Here is a 22,081-nt window from a genome sequence, read left to right as displayed (position 1 = left end):
TGGCTTGCTAGAAAAGATCTTTACATTTGTTATTATTATTAAGCACTGCATTCAGTTGGGAAAATCGATCGTTTGAACAATTCGTTCAGTTTACGACAGATCTAAAATTTCAGATGTGGACGAAGCCTTTTTGGACGATTTCAAAAAACTCAGAGATTGCAGGCTCTCTTCGTCACAGCTGAAACTTCCCAATTAATTACAGGGCCCAGACAATCATCAATGGTTCAGACAGAGAACTCATTCGTCATTCACTCTAGAATAAAATGGTCACAAACCTTATTTCTGAGGAAAATTGTATATTGAATCCATTTCCGTACATGTTCCGTTTTCTGTTGGTTCCAAGTCTCATGTAATTTTCTTTTACAGGTTTTTCTTTCTCTTTATCTATCACGCTAGCAGCACAAACTTTCCTAGCTCGCTTTAGTGCGAAGAAGAGTAAATAAATCTCCTTTAGCAATCCGACAATCTTCCAACCGATACTTCCGAAGCTGTTCCTCTCTTTCTCTCTATAATAACCATGGAGCATACATTTCTGTACCTCTGTTGTTCCAAAGAATAAACGTACTAGAAAAATACCTTGGCGTCGACGAGCTGTTGGCGCATATATTACTACAAAATCTGATCAGATACTTTTCAAACGTAAATACATGTGGATGATTTGGTTGACCATTATTAATTATTGCGTGGTAGAGGGTAATTTTCCGTGGGGAGATTACAATGCCCCTCGCAGCGAGCGAAGTTTGTGAGCTCAATTTTGATTCACCGAACACACTTTGCGAGCTATCTATTAGCGTGGATAACCCGGAAGTGATGATTCTCAGTCCTCCGACTGAAAAAGAATATTATATTTGAGACAGACGAAGAAAAGAAATGTTGAAGACAGAAGAAATGAAGAGACCGGTACCGCGGCTGTATTGCTTTTACGTGCATCTAGGTGTTATATTTGCTGTGCACAACCAAGGAAGATGATCTTTCATGAACTGATGTCAGGGTCTACCCATTCGGGAACTTTCTTAAGCAGGGAAACCTTGGAAAACCTCTTAAGCCTAGACCCCCAGCCTACGGTACATAGAAGATAGGAAAGCCTATAGAAGAAAAAAAAAAAATAATTTTGAAATAGATCTCTAAAGGAAAGACAGGGATCAATTTGTATCACGATTTGGAGAAGAGTGGTTTGTGCCTCTAGCAAAAAAAACGTTTTACAATAAATAACGTGAATTCTCGTTTTACAATCTTGCTCCTGGTACAATATCTTGCGGTGCTAAACTCCCCCGGGTCTTGCATGTCCCCGACGTCCACATTTGTAGTCGGTCTTCTACGCGGCCCCCTCTGTAGTTGATCTCCTACGCGGCCCACAATGGGAAGAGTAGAAGGAACAGGGATACTCGAATTCACATGCAACATTCATTCCAAAAGAATTAGCAATGACCAAAAGGAAAACTCTTCCTGTAAGAGAACTGATTAGGTTGCACCGTCCAAGATTCTCCTTTTTGAAAGCAAAATGAGAACTGATTAGGTTGCACCGTCCAAGATTCTCCTTTTTGAAAGCAAAATCCTTATGGCTTCATGGATCCTTTTTGTTACGACATACTTCAAGGAATTCAACCATTAACTAATGATGTTACCAAAAGCATCGTCCGATTTACTCCCTTTTGAATACTCCTTTTGACTTTGCCTCCCCACTTGTGCTTATAAGTCCAAAAGTTCTAACACATTTTCTATCACTGATTTGTTCTTCGTAATTTAAAGGATTCATGTAACTTACTATAGATTTTGGATTCAAATCATCGAATAATGGAAAGTGTAGTTCATTTTATACCAAGACATCATCCATATTTCCTTGATAAGTCATATAATTTAGCTATACTCAAAACTTTTTGTTCTAAATACATATATTTCTTCGCTTGAGTGCTGAAATGTAAAAGTTATTAGCATTGAGGAATGCGGATTCGCTTCTTTCAATTACTCTCTGATTCATACGGTGTTCATCCATGCTCATATATGGAAATGGATTTTTCACACAAAATTCCCAAACGAACACGAACCATTAAATTACTACTGAATCTATGAATATTACTTTCTTTAATCATTCATTAATAAATTAAAAACTCTTAACTTCTAATTATAACACCTATTCCTTTTAGAGTTCAACATGAATCAGTTTATCCTCGCATTTGGTGCGAGTCTCTTACAAAGCATATCTGTATCGTCTATATCGATTTTAATTCTCGCGCCGACGTCAACTGTTTTGCGCGGGAAATTATCTTTGCGGCGTTAACCGTCACTCACGATTCACTACCACAACACATCCCTTCACACGTTTACACATGTAAGCGTTCACATGAGATTATATATGAATATTCACTCGGAACCTCTTTTGATTATTCCGCGTCATTTGCGGGAAACATTTCATTCTTCTTGAAGGTCAGTTAGATCCTTAATCATTCTTGATGACATTAGCAATGCTAAAGTTCTATGTTCACCCAAACCACAGGTGAAGCCTATCTCCACTATCTTCTTTACAACACTCGATAATAATAGTTAGTCACTATTTCTATACTCTATGTCACTGATTAACTATTTCAATTTAAATGTTTCTATCACTACACACACAGTTTATTGTTATGTTTTTTACGAGCGTTCATTTCTGTCACTCGGAACACCATTCCTCCCCATCTTCTAATCTTCATTATACTTTTTTAAGTCGTTATGAGAAAATAACCCTTTTATTTTGTTCGATCCAGGGTATGCTAGCAGATAAGCCCCCAGATTCGGAATTTGTAGGATAATGTATGGTCCAGTATATAGTAACTCCCATTTCTTTATACTTTTCTTTATTACGGATGATTTGGTATGTCGTTTAACTAGTACCTTCTCTCCGACATGGTATGTCTGTACCCTTTTGATTAATTTGTCATATCGTTGTTTTCTTTGATCAGCCTTTTTCGTCATATTTATGATAGCTTGTCTTATTTTTTCTTCCCAAGGCATCTCAGTTTCCTGAGTTTTGGGGATATGGTCAGTCCAGAAGTTTTCCTCTTTTGCTCCGAACATCAATTCACAAGGTGTATATCCAGTTGAGGAGTGGGGCATGTTATTGTATATCTGCTCAAACTCTTCCACATAATTTGCCCACGCAGTTTGCTTATTATGGCAATACGTCCTCATAAATCGACTGAATTCTCTAAAAATCCTCTCAACCAAATTGCCTTGTGGGTGGTAAAATGATGTTAGTATATGTTTCACACCGACTTGAGACAAAGTCTGCTTCCATCGGAGTCCCGTGAATATTTTAGCATTGTCTGTTATGATCGCCTTAGGTGTACCAACATGTGGAAGATAATCCCTTATCAATCTTAATACAATTACTTTGGCTGTAGCCGCCTTTATCGGGTATAGCTTTACGTATTTCGTACACACATCGAGAAATGCCAACACATATTTAACACCACCTCTTGAAATAGGTAACGGTCCACACAGATCGCATGAAATTAATTCTTTTGGTTCTTGTACTAATATTGAGCATAATGGGTGCTTAGTCCCTTTTGAATCCGGCTTTGTTTTTTGACATATTATGCATCTCTTTAAGACCTCATGCACTCTGCGCTTTATGTTGGGAAAATAACAGTACCCACTTATTTTGTCTGTACATTTTGTCGCACCGAAATGTCCCCAGGTTAAATGAGTGAACCATACAAGTTTCTCTATTTGTGCCTCAGGTATACAAACACACCAACGGACTTTGTTTGGCCTTCCACAGCGGAAAAATAATACGCCATTTACCAGCTTGTAATAGTTTGCCATCTGATCCGAAGGTTGCTGTTGTAACCTTTGAATGACACTTCCCCATTGAGCATCCTTTTTCTGTAACTGGGCCATATGCACACACAAATTGACGTAGTACGTCTTAAATGGATTTTCCTGCAGCAGCAATACAGGGAATTCTGAGGAATTATTTACTTCAATCTCTTTTGTTAAACCCTGCGGTGACCTTGATAGAGCGTCAGCAATAATGTTTTGCTGCCCTGAGACATGTACGATCTTAAACTGGTATTGTTGCAGAGCGAGCGTCCATCTAGCCAGCCTGGGGTGTAACAGTTTACACGTTTGTAAAAACGTTAATGATTGGTGATTGCAATATACGATAGTCTTCGACCCATATAAATAATAATGAAATTTTTTAAATCCCCAGACGACCGCAAGAGCCTCTAATTCTGTCATCGTGTACGTTCGTTCACAGTTGGACAAAACACGACTAGCAAACGCAATAGGACAAAAGGTAAGCTGTCCATTTATCTTGCGTACTTGGAAAAGGCACACTCCAAGACCCACATTTGACGAATCTGTTGACAAGTAGAATTCCTCTTGCACGTCCGGATGGTACAAAAGCGGTGCATTTACTAATTGCTTCTTTATCTCTTCAAATGCTTCTTGACACTCTAATGTCCAGAGCCAGGGCACATCCTTCTTCAGCAAACTATTTAGAGCTAATGCATTCATGGCCTGATTCGTTATAAATCTTCTAAAAAATGAGGCAAGACCCATAAACCCTTTTAATTGCCTCCTATTTCTCGGTGTTGGAAACTTACTAATCGCAATTAGCTTCTCCTTGGTCGGTAAAATTCCCTTTGCGTCAACTATATGCCCCAGGAACTTGATTCTGTTTAGTGCAAAATGGGATTTCTATAGGTTAGCAGTTATTCCCATGGTTTTGAACACGTCCAACACCCGACTCAGTAAGGTAATATGCTCCTCCCAGGTCTTCGATGCAATAAGCATATCATCAACAAATACTGTTATCCTGCTTCTTAGTTCTGGGCCTAGAGCATAATCTAGAGCTGCTATAAAGATTCCAGCACTAATGTTGAGTCAGAAAGGAACTACAGTAAATTGGTAACTTCTTCCGGCATAAATGAAAGCTGTATATTTCCTTGATAACTCATCCAGCTTGACCTGCCAATACGAACTCCGCAAAATCGATGCTCGTCAAATATTGGACATCCTGGAACCATTGTATCAGTTCGTCTATGTTTTCCGGATGTGTTCTCACTGGAATTATGATTTTATTTACTTCCCTGGCGTCGAGTACCAGTCTCACAGTTCCATTTGCTTTTGGCACGACCAACAATGGGGAGCAGTATGGGCTTGTAGAGGGTTCGATCAAACCCCATTTCAACATGTGATCTATTTCTTTTTGAACTTGAGCCTTTAACCTCCAGGGAACAGGATAGAAAGTTCTACAATACGTTTCGTGTGGCTTAACGTAGGGATGGCATATGTATCCCTTAATAACTCCTGGCCTTTCGTCAAACACGTTTTCATACACTAATAATAATCCTTTGAGCTGCTTCTTCTGCTCTTCAATAATGCAGTCGGATTCATTTAACTTCTCATACACTAATTGACCGAAGTCTCCTTTGACTTGGAACTCATTATTTACGTGCTGTTTAGAATTTTGTGCAGTTCTGATTACTTGCACACTGATCCCACTATTATATTTTCTGGTAAGGCTTTCCTTTTTCAACAAGTCCAACTCAATTTCTTGTTTATTTACATTTAACCAAATTTTTCCTGTTTTAAAATCTATTCTGCATCCGTATTGACATAGGCTGTCGACTCCTATAATGCAGTCTACCACCAAATTTTTTACAACAAGGAATGTGCTTAATATTGCTACATTTCCAACTTCTACACTAAGTAGTGACTGCACTTTTACATTAGCCGATCTAGCCCCAACGGCGCCTATTATTCTGCAATTTTGAACTGGAAAAATTGGTACTCATCTTATATTTCTGATCTTGTTGAATAGAGCCTCCGAAATAACATTCGTGGTTGCAGCTGTGTCCAAAACCGCCACTATAGGTACAGTCTCCAAAATGACTTGCACTTCGGCTACTGCCACCTGTTCCTTATCCTCATCTTGGAGTTCTACGTCCTTGGTCAATTCATCTGCCAGTAATCGTCCATCATTATACGTTAGCATGGCTACACATATCCTGTTGCCCCTCAACCAATTGTTGACTGCTCCTCCGGGGCACGAGTGGGTCCTTACAAGTTTGTTGGATTTTTATTCGCCTGGTGGTTGACATCGTCCGTCACTTCGGGAATTACCGGTTGATTCGTAGATGTCCGTCCCCACTGATGTTGGTTATTTGAATCTATTCCCCCCGGTTGATTCCACTTTCTATTACTGTTATTGTTCCAGGCTTGCGGTCTGAAATTCCTTTCGTTCCCCCATACGGGATTGTATCGTTTCCCATTCCTGTTGTTCCTTGGATAGCCCCTCGCAAGACTATTGCCGGTATTATTATTGAGATTTTGAGGGGTTTCTCCACTATTTATCGATCTCTGTGCGTTCCCTTGCCTACCATTTGGCGGAGGTTCTATCTCCCTATATTGGAAACTGTTGTTACGGGCTTCTGGTTGCTCTCTTCTATAATGTCTATATGATCTAACGTCGTGAGGAATGACTCCAAGTCTTTATCGTTCCCATAAATTAATTGATTCCGGATGTTAGTTGGTAATCTTGCCTTAAGTATGTTTATTATGTCTGGCAAAGGCATAGGTCTGTCCCAATATCTAGTTTTGTTTATATATTTTTCAAAATACTTCCTAAGGCTTCCTTTTGAAAAAGAGAAAGGCTCTGGGTAGAGCACCTCCTGCCTTAGGCGTTCCTGTACCCCTTCTGACCAGAATTTTGCTAAAAACGCTTTCTCAAAATCATCATATGTCGAGCAAACAGAAGTCATGTCCGAGGCCCAGATCGCCCCCGAACCTTGTATATACCCAGTCACGAAACTGATTTTCTGCCACTCCGACCAATTTCTGGGTAGCACTCCTCTAAAACTTCGGATAAAAACAATCGGATGGACCCCCCTTTTGTCAGTGTTAAAAATCTGGAATTGCCTATGCTTTATCATTTTTTCTTCGGCATGGCAAAGGCTTTCGTAATCTCCGTCAGATAAAACTTCACGCGAACAACTAGCTCGTGGCAATTTAATATTCGAGTTACTCACACAAGTCGGTATCGTGTGCGAATGTGCAGTAACTGGCTCTACAGACGCTGCCAACTTCTGCTGCTGGCCGGTATTCATTTGTTCTGAGCCTTGTTGTGAAACGCGTATCGACTCTTCTATCGTTTGTTTCCAATGCTCGAAATCAGCACCTAACTGCTGTCGCACTTCCTCAAGTCCTTTCGCAAACAAATTCTCTTCCTGTTTGCCGCATAGACTCTGGAATGCTGCTTTAACATTTTGCTCAACGTTTTCACACATTAGCCTTTTGTTTTCTAATGTGATTTCGGATAATTTACCCGTTAATACATTAATTTGGTGGTCTATAACGTCTTGACGTTCGGTCAGATGTTCAACACTTTCCTTTAGGTTCGTCTGCGTACGTGCCAATTCAGGAAGTTGCGCAATTGCACATGACATGGCATCTTGCTTTTGTACTAATTGCGGAACCATTTCCACCTGTTCCCGTACGGTATCTATCTTAATAGCCACATACTCCTTCATTTCTACACGTACGCGTTGAGTAGATTCCTCACATTGAGCTTTAACCAATTCTATTTGTGCAGTTAATTTTCATTCCGTCTCTTCGGCCTGATCTTTAAGTTCCTTTGTCTTCGCCTCTATCCGCTGCTCTAATTCGGAAAAACTGTCATGTAACTGCTGCTTAATCTCAGCTTTCAGATTTTCCTGCCCCTCAGTAACTGAGGCTAATTTCGCATTCAAATCATTTTGTCCCTCAGTAACTGAGGCTAACTTCGCATTAATGTCGGTTTTCATATTATTCGTGCTCTCGGTTATCATCTGCATCTGTCTCATGATAATTACTAATGGATCTAATCCATGTTGCATACTTGCTGTTACATCTCCAGCCGTGTCTACCGGGCGTTCTATTGCACTATCTGTAGCGATCGGTTCTACAACACTTCTTACTACATCACTATTATCCGTGCTCACAGCTGAAGGCTGTTGCGTGTTGCTCTGCTCTGCTTGACTCATCTTAAACATTGCCCTAGTTAAAACCATATAAATGTTCTACAGTCAATATGTATATATCTCCCTTCACACAAGAATACTTCTGTGGCTACTTTCTTATAGTACTTATACAGGTAAATGCAACTAGGGCAGGTCAATCAAACTACGTCTGGCATGAACACAATTAGTAAATGTTCAAATCTACGTCTACTTCCTCAATACTAGCAAGCTTTAATAAAAAATTATAGATCTGGCCTTTTTTCTGCGCCCAGCGTGCTGCTTTTATTTGTAGATCCACTTAATTTGCCTGCGAGTATTTCTTCTCTTTTCCAAGTTAAGTTGTCTCGTCGTAGTTCACATGAAACAGAGAACAAAATTATTTTAACAACGTCCAAAAACGTGTCCTGTCACGGATTGGCCATTATAATGAATTCTACTCTGCTTTTGTAAATGATGAAAGTCTATGTGAATCCAGCTTGCCGCTAACTTGGTGTAATGTTTTGTCTGTACAGAAGTGTATCTGTCGCCTTTATCGCTCTTTCCCTCTCACACATAAATCGGTACAATAAAGTCAGGGCTTCGTGTTTTCTAGTTAGGCTGATCCGTGAAAAGACAGAGAAACAATTATGCTAATGGAGGATTCTCTCACTCACTCTCTCTCTCTCTCTCTCTCTCTCTCTCTCTCTCTCTCTCTCTCTCTGTGTCCTTTATCTGTGTACAGTTTAAATATATTATTTACGTGAAATCAGCCTAGTAGAATCTCTGGTGGAGCCCTTCGTCTTAATATTCAGCGGCTGGCTTGCTAGAAAAGATCTTTACATTTGTTATTATTATTAAGCGCTGCATTCAGTTGGGAAAATCGATCGTTTGAACAATTCGTTCAGTTTACGACAGATCTAAAATTTCAGATGTGGACGAAGCCTTTTTGGACGATTTCAAAAAACTCAGAGATTGCAGGCTCTCTTCGTCACAGCTGAAACTTCCCAATTAATTACAGGGCCCAGACAATCATCAATGGTTCAGACAGAGAACTCATTCGTCATTCACTCTAGAATAAAATGGTCACAAACCTTATTTCTGAGGAAAATTGTATATTGAATCCATTTCCGTACATGCTCCGTTTTCTGTTGGTTCCAAGTCTCATGTAATTTTCTTTTACAGGTTTTTCTTTCTCTTTATCTATCACGCTAGCAGCACAAACTTTCCTAGCTCGCTTTAGTGCGAAGAAGAGTAAATAAATCTCCTTTAGCAATCCAACAATCTTCCAACCGGTACTTCCGAAGCTGTTCCTTTCTCTCTCTATAATAACCATGGAGCATACATTTCTGTACCTCTGTTGTTCCAAAGAATAAACGTACTAGAAAAATACCTTGGCGTCGACGAGCTGTTGGCGCATATATTACTACAAAATCTGATCAGATACTTTTCAAAGGTAAATACATGTGGATGATTTGGTTGACCATTATTAATTATTGCGTGGTAGAGGGTAATTTTCCGTGGGGAGATTACACCGTGACATACATGACGCCGTGACGAGCACGAAAATCCGCAAATTCGGAAGAGGCAAATTGCGGACCATTATCAGTAACAAGAGTAGAGGGAAGGCCTTCCAAAGAAAAAATGCGGGCGAGAGAACTTGTGGTTGCCGCGGTGGTAGGCGACGTGCAACAGACAATGAAAGGAAAGTTAGAGTAGGTGTCAATTACGAGTAGCCAATAAGTCAGCATGAATGCGCTCCCAGGGCTTCTCAGGCGAAGGCCACGGTGACAAAGATGGCTTCGGTGCGGCAGCCTGTGATGCACAAGGGCTGCAGGCAGTGACCATGTGTGCGATTTCAGAGTCGATGTCAGGCCAGTACACATGATGGTGCGCCAGAGATTTTGTGCGAAAGACACCCCAGTGCCCCTGGTGAAGGAGGCGCAAGACCGAAGCACGCAAAGACGCAGGTACCACAACACGCGGCGAAGCATTTTTGGTGGAAAGAAGAATAACACAATCCCTAGCTGTGAGGTGGTAGCGCAAAGCATAGTAGTTCCGCAACAGATCAGAAGTCTTAGCGGATGGGCGATCTGGCCAACCCTTCTGAATACAGCGCAAAACCCAGGAGAGGGTAGGGTCAGAACCCATAGCAGCCGCCAGCCAGTCCCCAGTGATGGGGAATCCGTCCACAACCCACTGCTCAGCAACATCCAGGTGGAAACACAAAAGTTCGTCCCTATTGAATGCCAGATCAGGACCCATGGGAAGGCGAGACAGTGCATCAGCATTCACAAGTTGAGCCATTAGCCAGAAATGAATCTCATAATTGAAACGATACAAGTAAAGAGCCCAACGCTGGAGGCAATGTGCAGCCTTGTTGGGAAGTGACGTTGATGGATGAAACAAGGAAACAAGTGGTTTGTGGTCCGTAACAAGATGAAATTTGGATCCATAAAGAAAAACACCAAACTTATGAAGAGCATAAATAATGGCCAAAGCTTCTTTTTCAATTTGAGAATATTTTCGTTGGGCATCTGTGAGCGTTTTGGAGGCGTAAGCAATGGGTTGTTCAGAACCATCAGAAAAATGATGCGCAAGGACTGCACCAACCCCGTATTGAGAGGTGTCCGTGGCAAGAATGAGATGTTGGCCAGGTTGATAAGTAGCCAGGCACGGGGCCTGTTTCAGCATAGTCTTCAATTTCTGGAAAGCTGCATCGCATGACGCGGACCAGTGAAAAGTCATGTTTTTATGCAACAGGCGATGCAACGGCTGAGCCACTGAAGCTGCAGACAGTAAAAACCTGTGATAGTATGCTATTTTCCCCAAGAAGGCCTGTAGTTCCTTAACAGATGTAGGGCAAGGAAGGGCTTCGATGACGGCGACAGTTTGCTGAATCGAACGAATACGATCCCGAGGGAGTTGGAACCCCAAGTACGTGATAGATGCCAGAAAAAAATGTGATTTATGAAGATTACACTTAAGACCGGCAGTCTGTAAGACATGAAAAAGTGTACGGATATTCTGCAGATGTTCCTCAGTGGTGGAGCCAGTGACAACAATGTCGTCCATGTAATTGATACACTCAGGGACAGGGAGCAATAATTGTTCCAAGAATCACTGAAAGAGAGCAGGGGGGCTGGCAACCCCGAATGGCAATCGTTGGTATTGATAGAGGCTGAAAGGCGTGTTACGGACCAGAAACTGCCAGGAAGCAGCGTCGAGAGGAAGTTCATGATAAGCTTCGGACAGGTCAAGTTTAGAAAAATTCTCCCCTCCAGCAAGTTTAGTGAACAATTCTTCAGGTTAAGGCATAGGGTAAGTGTCGATGAGGCATTGAGCATTTACAGTGGCTTTGAAATCACCACAGAGACAAATATCACCATTGGGCTTAGCAACAAAAATGACAGGAGAGAACCACTCACTGGAAGGGACAGGAAGCAAGACCCCCGAAGCAGTGAGACAAGCCAGCTCCCGTTTTACCCGATCACGGAGGACCACAGGAATGGGCTGAGCCTGAAAATACTTAAGCCGAGCGGTGGGTTTGAGAGCGATAGCTTCAAAATCGTTTGCACGGCCTAACCCAGGAGAAAAAAGGGACGAAAATGTTGTCGACAAGGAATAAAATTGGGCATAAGGAATGGCATCAGAAACGATATTGACAGAGTCATCTATGGAGAACCCGAAAACGCGAAAGGCATTGAAAGCAAAAAGATTTTCCGCATTACTATGGTCGACCACAAATATGGGAACAGTGCGAATCACGGATTTTTAAGATACCTCAGCATCAAATTGTCCCAAGAGAGAAATCTTCTGTTTATTGTACGTCCGTAATTGCCTAGTGACAGGTGATAGGGTTGGAGAACCCAACTGAAGATACGTCTGAGAATTGATGATAGTGGAGGCAGAACCAGTATCCACCCTGCATGCGAACATCTTGACCAAGTATTTGGACCGTGAGGAATAACTTCCCTGAAAGGGAAGAAGTACAATTGACAGACAACACAGAATCAGAATCAACGTCATGTTCATGAACATTATGTATGCGGTCGGATTTGCAAACGGATGACACATGACCCTTCTTTTTGCAGTTGTGACACACGGCCCAACGTTGGGGACAATCCTCCCGTGAATGTTTTGTAAAACATCACATAACACCGCGGACATGAAGGAAGTTGCCAGGGGTTTTGCTGCAGTTTCTTAGAGGTTTGTGTACGGCTAGGCCGAGGCTGCGCTCGGGAGCGTACTGCAGCCACGTCGGCCGGTGGAGACATGCCACACCCTTCGTCAACAGCACACAGAGGTTGTATTTCCCCGACGCCACCCCACGCCTCTATTTGCGCTCCAGCGGCGTGAGAAATTTCAAAAGATTGCACGATGGATAGGACTTCATCGAGAGTCAGATTTGCCAACTGAAGGGCAAGTTTCCACACTTCTTTGTCGGGCGCCGACCGGATAATAGCATCCCGTACCATGGAATCAGCATAGGATTCTTTGTGAACGTCAGTAACAAATTGACACTTTCTACAGAGGCCATGAAGTTCAGCAGCCCAAGCGCGATAGGATTGATTTGGTTGTTTTTGACACTGATAAAAGGCAACACAAGAGGCTACCACATATGTTTGCTTATGAAAATATACAGACAGAAGTGAGCACATTTCAGCAAAAGACAAAGACACTGGATCTTTCAAAGGAGCCAATTGCAACAACAATCGATACATTTGAGGTGAAATCCATGAAAGGAACAGAGACTTACATGTTTGTTCGTCCGTGACATGAAATACCACAAAGTGCTGTTGAAGACGTTTATCGTAATCAGACCAGTCTTCCACTGTCTCGCCGTAAGGAGGAAAAGGAGGTATAGACAACGACGAGAAATGCCCCACATTGGATGCCGCAACAAAATCGCGAATTGCCAACATGAGAAGCGTTTGCAGTTCAATGAGACCTTGCAATAGTTGCTCTAAAGTAGCCATGGAAACTTGTGGGTCAATGATGAAAAGGAAAAATCCACTACCTCGTCACCAATTGTTATAACGTCAAGTTGAACACTTATATTTCAAAAGACGACGACAATACGTGTAAGTCACAGAGCGAGTAGACCACGTAAGGCATGTGTACACAGTAATGGTCAAATCTGCACTGAGTCCAAATCTAGCGGCTGCTGGCTGGCTGGCCGCTTAGGTGGCGTGGCTGCTGCATGGCTGGCAGACAGCGCCGCATGTAGAGGACACGCGTAATTGCGTGGCGGCACTTTGAATGATCGGCGCGTCACAACATAATCTGCCACGAAGTTTCACCAGTGCACACACTGCAGCAGAGTGAAAATTTGCTCCTGACTGGCAAGATATGTAGATGTATACCCCATCCTATCCTTGCCATCAGTGTAAGTGATGGTAGCAACATGATACTCCTTAAGAACAGATGCCAAGAAGTCATGGGGGAGAGGGGGCGGGGAGAAATTGAAATACTAGGAGCACATTCTAAGTGAGTTAGGAAGAGGTTCCGGTGGGAGGCCTCAAGGTGAATTTGGACTGGTAATCCAACCTGAGAGCAGATGCCCCTTGTATGTAAAAAGGACTCGATAATTTGCATTATTAGGAAAGAGTCAGATAGTGATTGGTTAAGTAAATTAGAGTTGGTATAGTCAGAACTGAATGGGTAAGTTCCCCACTTTGGCAAGGAGACTACAGGAGTAATGATGGCACATGTGGCCAGTCGTATCTCATGATGACAGACTGAGTCCAATAATTTCAAAACTTAAGGTAATGCTGAGCCAAAAGCCTGTCAAACCACAATCCAATTGAAAACCTGCAAACTTAATCCAATAGAGACAAAACCAAGGCCCAGTAAGCATGTAATAGTGCAATGCGATCCGCACCCCAAGTAGTGTGGGCAAGGAAGCAGAGAGCATATGTTTAACCGACAAATGTGGTGCAGCTATGTCAGCTTTTTACAGAAAGGTTATCACAAAAATCAAGACTGTGCAGTAACTTCCAAGTGTCTGTGTGGCCAAGTAGAGTTTTGTAGAGTTCTGGGTCAGGATGGAATGTGGTATACAATGACAGAAATGTAAGACTCGTATTTTTGCTGGAGAGAACTGGAAGCCGTAGGAAAGCACTACAGACTGAGAGAGATACCAAACACAAAAGTCATCAATGTAGCAGCGCAGGGGTGACTACTGGCCTGACAAAGGTCACCAGTGTGCCGATGGCAATGAGGAAAAGTATCACACTTAGCTTGGACCCTGCTGGGCACTGTTCCCCTGGACCTTTGGGCAGTTGAGTTATGTATCAACTCCAACCTGAAACAACCAGTAGGATGAAAATTGGTAGGGAAGATAGAAATCCACAGTCATGGAGGGTTGAGGATAAGTAAAATGTGATGGAATCAAGTGGTGTATGCCTTATTGAGGTCAAAAAGGACTATAAATGAGGTGTTGGATTTTATAAAATGCCTTACAGATTGCTGTTTCTAATCTAACCAGCTGGTCAGTTGTGGACTGTCCCTCCTGGAAGCCACAATGATGGTGTGACAAAGGGTCCCTGATTCAAGAACCCAGCATAATTGTTGAGCTACCAACCTCTCAAGCCATTTTCAAAGCACGTTGGTAAGGCTAATCAGTCTGTAGCTATCTATGCACATACAGTTTAGCCTGGTTTAAGGATTGGAATGAGGATACTATCTCACCATTGCAAAGGGAAACACTTTCTAGCTAAATATGGTTGAAGACCCTGGGTAGATGGAGTCTGAGTAACATTCAGATGTTTGATTATCTGATTATGAATTCAATCAAGGCCTGCAGCTGTATTGTGTGATGAGTCAAGAGCTAGAAGCAGTTTCCAATCAGTAAAAGGAACATTATATAACTCAGCATGATGGAGGGTAAATAATAAGGAGATGTCTTCAACTTGTCTTCTACGCATTCAAAAGGTAGCCGAGTAAGAAGAGAATGCTGACACTGTTGCAAAGTGTGTTGCAAGATGTTCAGCAAGAACCAACACCTTGGTAGAAATACCATCATGAAGGAAGAGAATCAGAACAGCTGTTGATCTTTGGCCGTGCAGTACACTATGGAACTTGGTCCTGGCATGAAGAGGAATACATTCTCACAGAGGAAACATAGTGCTCTCAGCATTCCTGCTTACTGTGATTAATTAGATAAGGAGTCTCGGTATGGAGCTGCTTAAAAGTGATGAGGGTGGTCTGTGAGGAATGTCACTTGAGACACTGCAGGGCCACTGACGAACCTTAATAGCTGTTGCAATGCCTTTAGTCTATTATGAAACCGCCCGGCAGTGGAGGGGGGCTGTTGGGCGTTGGCTTTTAAGCACGCATATGAGTTTATGCAGTTACTGTGCGCAGATAATCTTTATCACTGCACACGGTAGATGCGATTTAAGGCAGTCTTCCTCTGTTGGTCTAGACTACAGAAAAACTGTTGAGCACAGGAAGAATGATAATGATCTTCTCAGGAAACACTATTCAAGAACTACAAATATTCAAGACAAATAGTGAAAAGATTTTACTGCTTTCATCATACATCTCATGGAAGGCCCATAAGTACAATATAAGAGATATCACAACAAATATGGAAGTACGCTCACTGTCATTTTTTGTATACAGTAAGACCACAATAATCTGACAACTGATAACCTAGCAGACCCAATAGCCTGGCATGCCTCAGAAATTTTCCCGTACTTTTAGCTGGGCACTGTTGGCAGTACAGTTGAATGCCTTTGAAAAACATTGGAATCATTCAACATGGCACATCATCATTGACAACAGTCTGCCTCACTGAGAAATTATATGCTCATCAAGATAAGCCAGTTGCTTTGTTAGCTTTGGACTAGTATCAACAACTCTGCATTCCCTACATATAAATTTACATCAGTGCTGTGCAGTTTTATTTAATAGTTATTTAATATAGTCAGTGCACTGTATCAATATTCAGTTACTCGCACAACTGTCAAATATGTACTGTGAGTGTATTTTCCAAACAGAGCAAAGGTGCACCTAAATGGGAAAATGCAAACACATGACATCGACAATCCACCAAAAACTGGACATCATAACATGATTGGAAAAATGTGACAACTGAAACAATATTGTGAAAATTGATGATATGCTGAGTTGCAAACAGGCACAACAAAATGGCTGTTACACAACAAACTTTCAGTGGCAAGTAGCAATCTATCCTTTTCATAATACTGTTGGTATTCCAATCTACACTTTCCACTGTTTGAATTTAATACTCCATCTTCAACTGTATACAATATAGTTTTGGACCATGTTTTTACAAATAATCTTGATAATCTGGCAATATTCTGAAAGGATAGAATACTACTCATCATACAAAGGAAACATTTCATTGCAGACGTGCACAACAAAAAGGTGCTATACATTTAGCTTTTGGCCAGAAGGCCTCCTTCTGAATTAGGAAACAACCATAAATTCGCACAAGCAGATCTTACACACCTTTGCAACTGGAACTCTGGTATGTTCACAGAAAATGTTAACAAGAAAATATTTCAGGATGGCTGAATTTACCAGTTTAGTTAAAGCAGAGGATGTAGCCAAAAGGCTGTCAGAGCATCAATTGCTTCAGGTGTTAAGGAAATGTTCAGAAAGACATAAAAACATTACTGCTTAAAGTACAACAACAAACAGCTTACTGATTACTGAGCAGCAAGTTTCAAACATTCATCACAGAGGCTTAAAATGTGGAATCTCTATGGGCAGCATTCAAGACTATTGTGTAGTACACTTTAGGAATGTATGTGCAAAGAAAGGTTGTGAAGTGTGAGAAAGACCCCCATTGTTCAATAGCCAACTTAAAAACTGTTAAAAAATGAAGAGCCAAAGCCTCACAAAAAGTTTTTGATAAATTAAGAAATAAAATTCTATCCAATGATTATTCTTAAAGGCTTTAGTCTTACATAAAATCAGTAAACTCATCAAAAGCATTTACACAATCATTCAGTGACCTTTCTAGCTCAAAGAATAACTAAAGAACACCAAAATACTGAATTTCAATTTCTGAAATTGTTCGCTGAAAAAGACCATACAACAGTTCTTACTTTTAATTGTATGAATGCCAAAATTGCACATACTTAAATAAGTGGAACAGACAATCAACTAAAATTCTTGAGCGAAGGAAAGGTCACTGGACTTGATGGAATACTTGGGGCAATGAAGAATTTCTAACGACTGTGAAAAGAGACATGTCATAGCTGTTTTCAAGGAGGGCCATCAGACAAATGTACATAAGGAGGAGGAGGAGATTAGTGTTTAACGTCCCGTCGACAACGAGGTCATTAGAGACAGAGCGCAAGCTCGGGTAAGGGAAGGATGAGGAAGGAAATCGGCCGTGCCCTTTCAAAGGAACCATCCCGGCATTTGCCTGAAGTGATTTAGGGAAATCACGGAAAACCTAAATCAGGATGGCCGGAGACAGGATTGAACCGTCGTCCTCCCGAATGAAATGTACATAAATGTAAGTCTATACTGATGATGCCAATCTGTTGTGGAACTATGAAACGTATTTTTTACTTTCATATTGTGATGGTTTTGGAGACCAAAAATCTCATGTGTAGGATTCCACAAACCATTACCTTGTGAAACTGAGGTCGATCTGTTCACAATTAAATCAAGAAGATAATAGAGCATGGTGACAAGGCTGATGCACTTTTCCTTGACTTCCAGTAGCCACTGAACACAATTTTGTACTCTTGTCTAGTGAACAGAATATGGGATCATGGAACATGGGACCACATTTGTTACTGTTACTTCTCAGACAATAAAATTCAGCAATTCATTAACAGGGAGAACTTGCTGGTTGTAAAACTAGTTTAGGGCATATCACAAGAGTGTGTTCACTATGTATATTAACAATATGGCATATAATTTTGTAATATCGATGGGGCAGTAAATAATGCTGTGGTACTTGGGGAATCCACAACACATGAAAACTGTAGTTAAATGCAGGAAGACCACCAAAGAAAATGCAAAGAAAAGCATGGTCATGTGTTTAGTAAGGATACATGGCATCACAGAGTTTCTCATCCAACTCAAGTGGGAGATGCTACAAGAGGGGCATCCTGCACCACATAGAGACTTACTCTGAAAATTCCTAGAACACATGGCCGAAGAAGAATCAAAGAAAATTTTACTGTCTGCCACAAATGTCTTGCAAAATAATCATGGTGGCACACTCATGAAATTAAGGCTCATATGGAGGCTTACCAACTGTTATTCCCCTCATGTAGAATTTGCAAATGGAAGAGGGAAGTGGAGAAATAATATTGGTATTCATACTATCCTCGACCATCCTACTTAAGATAGCCTGTGGGCAATTTAATTTATTGAAACACTGTGACATGCTAGGTGGAGATTATGCCCAAGAACAAGAGTAACTGATGTACAGACATCTACAATTAATGTTCCAGTTTACATTTATTTCAGCAATTTGGAATTCAGTAAGATTCTAATACTCAGTGGTGAAATATGTGCCCATGTGTGTTGCATTCCTCAGTGATTACAGCTGTAACACATATAAAACTAGAAGCTTACAACTTGCTGAAATAAGAAACATTTGTCATTCAAGCATCTTCCATTTATGGAAGCAAATGAATTTACTTCTGTCCACACACTATGAATGTAAATAAGTGTAAAAAATAACAAAGTGATTATTATTTCAATAATGTTTACAACATTAAAAGAACAGACACACTAGCAACATTTCAACACAGCTACAAGTATTTCCAGTACTGTTTCCCATGTTCAGGCAAAGTTTTCACTTCAGTTTCAGTGTACTTTGTTGCTCAGAGAGAGATTTCCAGCATCTAACAGAATCATTTTACATGTGACAGAATGATGCTTCTTTTTTCTGCATTTTTAAATTAATTATGACACAAAAAACGTTTGTGTTACTGTTTTTAGTTATTTCAAGCTGCTCCCTTTTTTCCCCTTTATTTCAGTTTTGGGGCTCACAGTTTAATAGTAATATAACACAACAGTCTTTTACAAAATACACATAATGTTTGTATGATTAACGAATGCCCGCAAATAAGAAATAATTGTAATTACCTCCTTCAGATGAATGAAGTTATTTAACACACTCTGCAGATCACTACTAAGTTCCACTACTTTTTCTGTCATACCACAAGAAAATAATCCCTGAAACAAAACAAACATCATGTTATCTCATAAATAAAAATTTCAGTAAAAACAGATGAAAATGTTAAGTCCTTTAAGAACAACATTTTTCAGACAAACTTTTGCAGTTCAAATTACAAACTGACAAATAGAAAAAGAAATGTAGCACTCATTAAATTAGCCAAGAAAGACAGCATGAATATAGTTAATTACATCAATAAAACTTCAACTGGGAAAATTAATAAATTATAAGAAAGAAATTGTGGCAAAATGTGTAGTGCTGTGATACATGCAACTGACTTAGGACCAAAAAAAAAGCACATGTTGTTACAACTAACTTGTGCCTACCACACATCATTTTATATAGGTATGACAACCACTAAACTGGATGGTGCATGAATGGGCAGAGAAGAAATGTCTACCTTGTGGTGCCCAGTACCCATCCAACAGGATGACTCCAGGGACCTGAGTGCTAGCTAATCTTACAGGCTATTTGGATTCTCCTATATGATACTAGTTTCCCTGCATTTCATAGATGGGAACTTGCCCTACAACACATTCTTCCCCGACGCGACGTAGCAACTCTGTCCTACGACGAAATTTTGTCTGCATTAGATGCATATTTCAAAGAATCAGTCAATGTAGTTGCGAAAAGGTATATCTTCTTTCATACAAAACGTACGGCAGGTCAGACTAATAGAGAGTGGGTTGCAAACCTTGCAAGGCCTTACTAGGGATTGTGCTTTTGAGTGTGAATGTGGAGTCCCTTATTCAGATACTATGGTACGTGATGCAATTGCACAGAACGTTTCTGATGTTCGTATAAGGGAACAGATTTTGAAACTAGTCAACAAGTAATGGGCATATTGGATCGGCAGGACACACTTGACTCAGGAATCATTCGCAACTTTGTCACCTGTGTGTCACGTTAACCGGCCCGCCGGGCGAGCTGCACGGAACAGTGAACATTCCTCGCGCCCAGCCACGCTGAAGCCGCCTGGCTCTCGGCCACGTGTCCCGCGTCGGCAGGCAAATACAGTGAAATCATGCCCGCAGTGTGCTACTAGACATTCGCGTGAGAATTGCCCGTCACGCCAAGCTATTTGCTTTTTCTGTAATAAAAAAGGCCATGTTCAAAGTGTTTGCCAGAAAAAGCTCCGATCAGAAGCTCAAAACCATTCCAGGCCCTTTGCTTCGCGCTGGAATCGAAATCGAACCAAGGATACTCCGGCTCGTGAAACTTCGCACATGGAAATTCATGTAGTTCATTCCACTCCGCCCAGTGCCAATCTCTCTAACAGTGACTGTGTTCGTCCCACCAACAGTGTGCGTCGACGTCGCCGGAAATCACGTCAAGTCGCAAGTCATTATGTCCCAGTGTCAGTTCACGTTGCACGAGACAGTCGCTCTTGTCGTCAGCAGGACAATAAACTTTTTGTAGATTTGGACATAAACGGCAAAGTGATAGCATTCCAGCTCGATACCAGAGCTGCAGTTTCATTGATCAGTCATGACATGTACAAACAGCTGGGCACACCTCCGTTGCGTGCCGCAAATGTTAAGCTAACTACATATTCAGGTCATGGGCTCCCTGTGTTAGGACAGTGCAGCCTTCTTGCAACATACAAGGGACAAACAAAACTTGTGTCATTTTACGTCCTTCGTTCTTCTTCTGCAGTGAACTTGTTTGGTTTCGATTTGTTTCGGTTGTTTAACTTGTCTATAGTAAATCAGGTCCTGTCAGTGAACCAGACTGTGCCTTCAGACAGTGTTTCTCGTCTATGTGAAGAGTTTGCAGACATTTTTGCACCGGGCCTTGGTTGCGTTAAGAACTATGAAGCACATTTGGAACTGAAAGTAAACGCGCAACCGAAATTTTTCAGAGCGCGCAATGTTCCCCACACCTTGCGTGATGAGGTCGCAAGAACATTACACGATTTGGAATCACAAGGCGTAATTGAACATGTGCAGGCTTCTCTCTGGGCATCACCCTTAGTAATTTTGCCAAAACCTTCCGGAAAATTGAGACTTTGTGTGGACTTCAAGGCAACAGTGAATCCCCAACTAGTGATTGCAACTTTTCCTTTACCCCGCCCAGAAGATCTATTTGACACACTGTGTCCGGGTAAATATTTTTCGAAGTTGGACCTAGCAGATGCGTACTTGCAAATACCCGCATTCGGGAGGACGACGGTTCAATCCCGTCTCCGGCCATCCTGATTTAGGTTTTCCGTGATTTCCCTAAATCGTTTCAGGCAAATGCCGGGATGGTTCCTTTGAAAGGGCACGGCCGATTTCCTTCCCAATCCTTCCCTAACCCAAGCTTGCGCTCCGTCTCTAATGACCTCGTTGTCGACGGGACGTTAAACATTAACCACCACCACCACCAAATACCGATGGACGAAGAATCCCAGCGCATTTTGGTGGTTAACACACATCTTGGTTTGTACCGATTCAAACAACTGCCATTCGGGTGTGCATCCGCCCCTGCATTGTTTCAGCAATATCTACAAACTGTTTGTGCGTCGGTCCCTACTGCAGCAAACTATCTGGACGATATTGTGATCTCCGGAAAGACGGAAGAAGAACATTTAGCCAATCTCAGAACATTATTTCAGGTCTTGCGACAAAATGGTCTTCGCTTGCGGAAGGATAAATGTGGTGTCACCGCCAGACACCACACTTGCTAGGTGGTAGTTTAAATCGGCCGCGGTCCATGTAGTACATGTCGGACCCGCGTGTCGCCACTGTGATCGCAGACCTAGCGCCACCACCAAGGCAGGTCTCGTGATACGAGAGTGGACTCGCCCCCAGTTGTACGAGAACCAAGCTACCGCCCAGTTGTACGCGAACCTAGCTATCGCCCAGTTGTACGAAGCCTTTCTCTCTCATTAGCCGAGAGACAGAATAGCCATCAGAAGTTAATGGCTACGAACTAACCAGGAGCCATTTGTATCAGT

Source organism: Schistocerca americana, chromosome 3, assembly GCF_021461395.2.
Source record: "Schistocerca americana isolate TAMUIC-IGC-003095 chromosome 3, iqSchAmer2.1, whole genome shotgun sequence".
Taxonomy (NCBI): Eukaryota; Metazoa; Arthropoda; class Insecta; order Orthoptera; family Acrididae; genus Schistocerca; species Schistocerca americana.
The sequence above is the reverse complement of the archived record's forward strand: the minus strand, read 5'-3'. Positions refer to the sequence as shown.